Source organism: Hippocampus guttulatus, chromosome 19, assembly GCF_054856545.1.
Source record: "Hippocampus guttulatus isolate MCC_2025c chromosome 19, RoL_Hgut_1.0, whole genome shotgun sequence".
Taxonomy (NCBI): domain Eukaryota; kingdom Metazoa; phylum Chordata; class Actinopteri; order Syngnathiformes; family Syngnathidae; genus Hippocampus; species Hippocampus guttulatus.
The window spans coordinates 4,261,518-4,270,078 of record NC_141279.1 but is presented as its reverse complement, the minus strand read 5'-3'; the positions used below and the strand labels follow the sequence as shown (position 1 = coordinate 4,270,078).

The following is an 8,561-nucleotide window of genomic DNA, read 5'->3' as shown; positions in this document are numbered from 1 at the left end:
GTGCGGGCTGGGCCGCTGACGACGTTTCGCCATCTCTCTTCCCGATCTGTAGGCCCGTGTTTACTTCCCTTCCCAGGGTCAAGCCCAACCCCAGCACCATCAGGAAGTGTGTCACCCATCATTGGCGGACGGGCAACAAACAATACAGTGTCAATCACCTTTTAATTTGACAGTATAATGCACTCTGTATTTAGGGGTGGGCCATCCATAGATGAGGTTAAAAAAATGTATATACAGTATATATATATTTTAAGAATAATTTATTTTATTTTAATAATTAAAATTACATACTATATATACTCCATTTTAAAGCATTTTACTAAATATTTTCATGGCTAATCATTTCTATTTTTTTCCATTCATCTCATCAAATAATAATTGATTTCTTTCCAAAAATACAATAGGAGTAGTTGCAAAATCCACAACGTCTCTGCTCTCGACCAAATTGGTATTCGACCGTAAATTTGAGAACTTTTGCGCCTCAGATTGCGACCGAAAACCAGGTTTTCGACCATACTGAGCAAACTGAATACGCTACTTGACTCTTCTCGGCTTCCTTACACTTAGAAGTGACGTAGCGTTAATTGTCAGCAGACCTGTTTGTTGTGATTTACGCAGCTCTGACTGTTTTTTAGAGTTATTTCTGCATTGTGCATTAGCCCCTAATCATGGGCTAATAAAATAGTTTTGCATTTCGAACGAATCGCCTTTCGAACAGCCTTCTGGAACGGATTATGGTCGAAAAACGAGGTATGACTGTAAATTGGTTTTAATTCACTGTTATCATAAATATTTTGAATCAATTAACCAATTGTTGAATGATGTAAATGCATTGACAAATCTATTGCATTTTGCAAAAAATGCAACTGCAATTTAATTCCTACTAGCAAAAGCTAGCAGCAGAGTGTCAGCTAACATTGATGGTGGCTTTGTAATGTTACATAGAATTGCTGATTGAAAGAACCCTTCCCTTAAATAATAGCCAGTCATCAGAAGTTCTTGTCACTGGCCTGACTTGCTACCATGAGCCACCTTTAGCACGTGCATGCTGTCATTAAAACAAAAAAGCTGAAATGTATTCCTCTTTCAGGGTGTGGACGGCATCTGTGCACCTGGATCTGTTGGAGCTGCAGAAATTTTAACTGAGGTGGGCGAAATCACGCATCTGTTAAATTATTCTGAAAATAGCCCAAAAATAAGCACACTTTTTTTCCCCCCCTGAGCACTGTTAGATTATGAAATATTAGGAATGATTTTATGTCACAGTGTCATAAGTAGCTAAAAAAAAAGAGAGAAGCTTTGAATAATGCTGCTAAAATGTCCACATTCTTATTCGTGAATGGTCACAGCAGTGTGCCAGCGAATGTGTATGTCTGAGTTCTGTCCATTTTGCACCAAAAGGGAGAGTTCAACAAACTCACTCCAAAAATAAAAGTCAAATTAGAGGGTTGCAGCGTTCACTGGAGGGGGAGAAGAAAAAAAAAAGGCCACTGGGTTTGGCTCTTGGCTTCACACACAGAACCGCTGCAATGCTCTTGTGTTCCTCCTCCTGTGCTGGGATGAGTTTCCTACAAGAGCAGCGAAGAACGAAAACGTCTGCAGACAAGATGGTGAAGGCTTCTCCTTTGAGTTTCAATTTTAAAATAGGTTGGGATCATATCCAACAAGTTAACGTTTGGTTGGGATCTGTCTGACTACACCCCCCTACCCCTCCCTATCCCCATCTAGCCAATACAGGACAAAAGCCAATCCTTTTAGGACTGGAATTGGCCCATTTCTGTACCTGAAGACACTTAAATTTCTCCAAAGTCTCTCTCGATGTCAACGATCGCTCGAGTTTTCAATAACATTTTGAAGATATCTTTTCTGGACAAAAAAAAAAAAAAAGATACTGGTATGTTCCCACAAAACCAAATACCCCCCCAGCGACAAGTCATCAAGTACAAATTTCCATCTCGGCCATAGTCCGACATTAATTGTCAAGGCCAATTTCTGTCACTGAAGGTACTTGAGTTTCTTCACGGTAACTATTTGATCTGGACTAAAAGGTTACAAATGGGTTCTCCCAAAAAAAAATTCAATCAGGCTGCCACCTAAGCAACAATTACCAAGTCATCTGGTCCTGGTTTCCATTCAGTAGCACATAAAATGATCGCGAGCCACATAAAATGATGTGGCGGCCCAGATCTGGCCCCCGGGCCTTGACTTTTGACACCTGTGCTGTAATACTTAATTCAGGATACAAAATCAGAACCCTCCCCCTCTCTGTGAGAAACTGTCACCGTTTGGATCCCCGAGCGCAGAAATGTCTTCCAAACACTGTTCACTGAGCTAACAACTGTCCTCTGCCTAACAACTATTCCAGTCCCATCAGTGGTCTGCAAAGACAAAGCCATGAAAAAGTGTCCAGTGGTGACAAAACCAGATGTTTGGTGGATGCTACGAACCCAGCAAAACATGATCCCGGCTGCGGCCTACAGCCTGAGATCGATACTCTCTTAACCGGCTGGACATGTTCCTCAGTTGCATTATTGGATGTTGTAGCTTAAACGATTTGTGCAGGTTGTCAGTGTTGTGAGTTCTTGTCAGTGGGCTGCATTCATTTTTTTTCTGCCGTTAAGATCAAGAGATTAAAAAAAAAAAATTTTTTTTTTGTATTTTGGGTGGTTTCTGCATCCCTGGGTCTTGCTTGGGGCCCTTGACAAATTGTACATGGAGGTGGGAGTGGAGGCAGGCAGGCAGGCCCGATAACTAAATTGAATTGCAAGATAGCATTTTATGGTCGCACAAGTTTAATATGGAAAAGTGTGGCCGCCTTTCGGCAACATTGTTCAGCAATTTTTATGGTCGTGATGTCATCTTTGGTGACTGGGCTTTTTTTTTTGTTTGTTTGTTTGATTTCACCCGGTCGGATGATTCCCCCCCTCCCCCCCACGTCTACTTCCTCAGGTATCCAGTCAATCAGTCCCTAACCTTATGTCTCCTCATTCAAGCCTCCCTCATTCCGTATTTATCAGGGAGTACCTACCATCCATGCTGGGATTCTTTATCCTCAGTGGTGATTCTTGTCGTTGTTCTGTTCTTGGTTTTCCGTGTCGACATTTGGTCCACATGCCTCCCGCACTGTACCAGACTAGGACAATGTCTTCTGACTGGCATTGCAGCTTTTATTAGCATCATGGTCTTAATTGCAAAAAAATTGACTCTTTGGTCGTTTCTTGTGTCATAGCTTCTGATTCAAACTGAGCTAAGATCACTTTCCCCCTGGGGGATATGCAACGGCGCTTCATAAAGAGGCCCACTTGCTCATGGGTAAGCTGCCCGGGAGCCAAAATTGTATGTTTTTTTTCCCACGGATTGACACAGAAAAAGACGTAGCCACGTAAACCTTGACCCCCCTGCCGGTCTGTGGGCTGCCGTTTGGGCGAGCATTGCATGTAGAAACACATTACTTGTCTTTATTGGATGCTGACATGACTTCCTGCTAACGAGCGTACTCGACGGTGTAGAAGACGTACAGATCGCAAGTTGGTGATGCAAAGGCAGAATTATAGCCAGATCCCCTTAAGGAGACTTATGAGTCCTTTGTGTGGTCGAAAACCTGGTTTTGTAAACATAGTCCATAGATTTGGTCACTTTTTGAGGAAATCATGATCGATTGAGTCTTCAGACAGCACGCCAAGTGTATTTATTCAGTCTCATCAGCTTTTGGGCTTTCCGTATTTCTGCCGTGAAGGGATCGGATTGTCACCAGACCTGAACTGCGCTAGACTTGCTTTGAACTGATTTGGTGTTTTGACAAGTCTGTTTACAGTTTTCAGAATTGATGAAACGTATCGTATGAAAAAGAAAAATGACCTTGTTGTTTGAGTAAAATGATGCATTTCATCATGTTGGTTTTCGAGTCAATTTCCCCTTTTGGCACCATGACAACTTTACCATTCGGTTTTAACGCTTAACTCATTCAGTACCAGCCAATCTAGACCAAGTCTGAAAGGACGTTTAAAAACGTCTTTGGGAGTGAATGAGTTAAATTAGGCTTGGATCTAAATTAGATTCTGAATGCGGCAATGAAAGTGCTAACATTCAGTGTAAGCCACTGAAAATCGTTTAGATTTAATATTTTTATTTCAAAAGTTCCTGACACTCCCATGAATCCAAGTTTGGCATTATAACGCCCCAGTGGCAGGGTGTTGGGGCACTGCTAGGGAATTGGAACTGCGTAGTTTGCACAAAAAAATCATCAGCGTGTATTATCGCATCGCAACTCGCGATGATTTTATAAGCCAATGGAAGTAGGTGATCAAAGGTCGGGCTTCCCCGGTGGGGGTCAGATGACTTGCAGCAGCTTGAGAAAACGAAAGGGATAGAAACCGTTTGAAGGCCTGCTAGCATAACTTCACTTCTGGATGTGGCCACAATGAAGCAGTTCAGAAGTCAGGAAGAAATAATCTGAAAAAAACCACAAGATAAGTCGCAGAAAATCTTTTTCTTTTGGAATGCTTCACGGAGAGGCCCGTCATGCATGCGTCAGGAAGTGTGTGCAGATATGAAGGTGTTCCTCAGGGTTTTATCTGGATCACACTAAGGAAACGCCACATTCAGAGGGAGAGAAGTGACACGAGGAGCCGAACGTCTCCTGGCGGCTGCCGAGCATTAAAGCGGCTCGAAGGCGTCCACGTCACATTGTTTTTTAGGAGAAAGGAGGGGAGGGGCTTGGGCTTGGTGATACCAGCTTCTCATTGGCTGCAGCCCGTTGCCCAAAGATAGACAACTGTCACGTGGCGCTTGAAGGATGTCTACTGGCTGCGTTAGCCAGCCAGTGAATGTTTGTTCGCCGGCTCACAAATGAACACTTGAACAAAAAAAAAAAAAGTTTAAAAAACAAAAAAAGTCATGAACCTTCTTATAAAGCAGCTATTAGCTCCACAATCCATACTTGTGATTGCATGGAGCTTCTTCTGATTCTCTGAACATGAACTAAACACCGAGAATTTGCACTGTGAAAGACTGAATGCCTTCTTCCCTCCTCCACGCCCCCCCCACCCTAAATTATTGTCTTTTTTTTTTTTTTTTTTTTTTTTTGCTCCTCCCGTGTCCACGTCTGCAAGTACAAGAGGAGGTGCTCTGCCTCTCATTAGCGTTGCGTTTCCCAGGCCTGCCACATCCACAAAGGGAGTGTGCAGGGATGAGGAGGAAAAAAAAAAAAAAAAAAAAAGGAAGACCACAAAAGAGGGAGGAAAAAGGGAAAGGTGGAGCAATTTTTGTGACGACGACGACGATGATGATGATGATGATGATGGTGGTGGTAGCGTGAACGTGGACTTTTTTCACCCTTTGGAACGTCACCATTACCTATTTCGTTTTGAGTTCAATCAGAAGCCTTAACTTTTATGAAGAAAAGTTGTCATGATCATCTTGCAGTTTTGTTTTTTTTGTTTTGTTTTTGTGAAGAATAAAGCATGTGGTCTTAGTTAACACACACACACACACGTTAAGAGGATTGTGAAGGTCCCGTAAGAGAATAGCTCTCCCCAAAAAGTTTTTCAAATCATCTAAAAATCAGAATACATTGGATGAAAAATGAAAGTTAATATAATTTAAATGAAAGAAGTTATTTGAGTCATCACAACTTTTTTTTTCTTCTGCCTGACCAGATTGAAGAGGCTGCTGGGCCAAAGGCGCAGCCGACAAACTCTTAGGACATGCGAAAGGGACGCCAACCTGCATTTGGACACATATTGAGCGCTGCGGTGTGCTTGAAAAGCTGATGTGATGTCACGTTGCACCACAAGGTGGAGGTGAGTGCGGCCCGCCTGCCTCTCACTCAACTTAAACGTCTGCTTCGTGCACTGCACGACACTGTGAATTACACATAGACAACCCGAGCATCATCAAGCACTTCTGGAATATTTTTAACATTGAGGTGGGCCAAGTTAGCTTAAAAAAAAAAAAGTGTGTACGTGTATAACTAACTTGACACACTTCATTATCACACTCTTCTGGTCAAGTTTTTCAATGCCATTGATGTTGTGGAGTACACGGACGGCATTTAGTTTTTGTCCCAGTGAGAGAAGTCGGATGTGCTTATTTGCCCCTTGATGTGACATCACACATGAGCTGGTCAAGCACACACAAGACTGAAGCTGCTCACATCTTAGAGCCTGTCGCCAGTGTGTGCAACTTGAACTAGCCCACACAAACATTGACTGGTCAAATGCTTTCACATTGTCATGTTGGCTTTTCTGTCCAATAAATTGCTCAACTTGAGTTCGAGTCTTTGCCTTTTATGACTAAATCCAACCTCAACTCACTCTGAAGCCTTTCATGCGTCATGATCACTGCAGCGGAAGACTTTTGGAAGACTGAAGTCTTGAGGAGAGAGTTGCGCAACAGTCATTCGTATGGACGCAAGTGGAACATTGCTGGTCCCGATGGTCTCCTCATGAGTCGTAAGGACAGGAATCGAGATTTTGGGTCATGTGAAACTGACGTGAGCAATGAAAAGACTGTCTGAGTTGACTGAAGTGCGAGTCTGACCTGACTGGAGCCTTTGGAAACCTGCTGCTATGCCCGCCCCCAGCTCCACCCAATTTCACATCTACCAATCACGACACAGCCCAGATTTACATACCCAATGAAAATATAGTGATTTCCATAGCCCCACCCCCCAATATTTTTGGTGGGGGGGTTCCAGGGTGAAAAAAATCCGGGGTGTGGGGGGATCTGGAAAAAAAATTGGGAGGGTAATAATTTACAATTTTTTTTCTTCAGTACTTTAGGTTTTTTTTGATTAGTAATAAGTTAGAATTTTGTGATGTATTTAAGAATGAAGTTGAGAGTTCAAGTGTTCTTTGTAATCAAGCTTTATTTCTTTTGCAGAGTACACAATCACATAGCAAAGAAAAACGTGGACACGCATGTTGAGCTGAGAGCAAAGAGACGTCCGCGAGTTACACGTCGAGTCAATTTATTGTGCAGACAAAGATGTTTTTGGCATGGAACCTCCCAGTGAGAGAGACAAGTCGTTGCTGGGTTTTTCGTGTATAAAAAAAAAAAAAAAAGTTGTCTTAATGGTGTATTGAAAGAGTGTAAATGTCTTCCACTTTTCAGACTGGCCCAAAGTTTGGCTTCAGCACCTGAAATGAAATGTGACTTGTTACCAGCAGATGGCTCATCTCGTCACCTCATGGCACTCCGGTGGTTCCATCTGGATGACAAAGCACAGGTGAGGAGACGCCAATTTATGATGCACCAAAAGCGTAGTTCCATTTTACAGTACGCTGCTGCTGCAGCGCCTCATTTTTCAACTTTCTTAAAAAAATAAATAAAAAGTGCTAACTGGAGACTGGAACCTTTTGCTGCAACAGTTGGTCGAGCGTGATCAACGCCAACAGGCCAAACTGTGACTGGTCCAGTGACAAACACGAGGTGATCAAACCTGCCAACACCGCAAACGAGGGAGCCATCAAGCTCTTATTTCGTGTCTTTGAACGGTAACGTTGAAAATGGAGGCGGCAGTGAGGACCTGCTACAAGCTTGCCACATTTGTCTCTTTGCCCAGCAGGCCTACAACCAACAGTCAAGTACTTGGTTTTGAATTGTGCAACAGGTCCAAACCTTGAGGGGGACGGCTTGACTCCACAAGTTGATCCATGCAACATGAATCAAGTTCTTTAGCACCACCTGGTGGACAAGAGGAGGACAAACACGCGCGTGTGCAGGGGCGTCGACTCGACCAGCTCCTGGGGGGCTCCTTGACCTGCTGGTTGAGTAGAAGCTCCTGTGGTTGAAGCCAAACGGTTTTTTTTTTTTATTTCTGGACCGGGTTTTGAAACCTCTACCTGTTCTTGATTCAATCACATGCTGAAATAAGTATGAGTAGTCACAAATGTGCCCATGTATGAAAGAGTTTTTTCACTCATGAGGTGAGCAGAGATGGAAGCTTCTTTGTAAGCTCTTGACTTTTAAATCTTCAGCCTTCCAAGCTCATAGCTGAGCAACCCGATATTTGGTAGACCCATAAAAGACCGGCAAAAGTATGATGAATCCAGGGCCGTTTTTTTTTGGGGGGGGGGGGGGCTAAAAACGCCTTACAATACAGTACATGGTCATTTTTTGGGGGCTAAAAACGCCTTACTATACATGGTCGTTTTTTTTTCAGGTTAAAAACACCTTACTATACATGGTCGTTTTGGGGGGCTAAAAACACCTTTCTATACACGGTCGGGTTTTTTTCATCTAAAAACGCCTTACTATACATGGTCGGGTTTTTTGGGGCTAAAAATGCCTTACAAATAATTGGTCGATTTTTTTCGGGCTAAAAACGCCTTACTTTACATGGTGGTTTTTTTCAGGCTAAAAACACCTTACTATACATGGTCGTTTTTGGGGGCTAAAAACGCCTTACTATACATGGTCGTTTTTTTTCGGGCTAAATCGCCTTTCTATACATGGACGTTGTTTTCTGCTAAAAAGGCCTTACTATACATGGTGGGGGGTTTTTCGGGCTAAAAACACCTTACTATACATGGTCGTTTTTTTCAGGCTAAAAACGCCTT

The 8,561-nt window shown here is 42.9% G+C and overlaps 1 long non-coding RNA gene across 3 annotated transcripts; it reads left to right on the top strand.

Moving 5' to 3' along the window:
* Positions 1–567: 567 nt before the first annotated feature.
* Positions 568–8,049, top strand: LOC147189634 (uncharacterized). 3 transcript variants are annotated; one of them, XR_015103869.1, is made up of 5 exons: positions 568–750; positions 1,091–1,147; positions 5,658–5,801; positions 7,114–7,228; positions 7,371–8,049. It is a non-coding gene; the product is annotated as an uncharacterized LOC147189634 (long non-coding RNA). The 3 variants fall into 3 exon arrangements; XR_015103868.1 differs by having other exon boundaries at positions 5,658–7,228; positions 7,371–7,496; positions 7,613–8,049; XR_015103867.1 differs by having other exon boundaries at positions 5,658–7,228.
* The last annotated feature ends 512 nt before the right edge of the window (positions 8,050–8,561 follow it).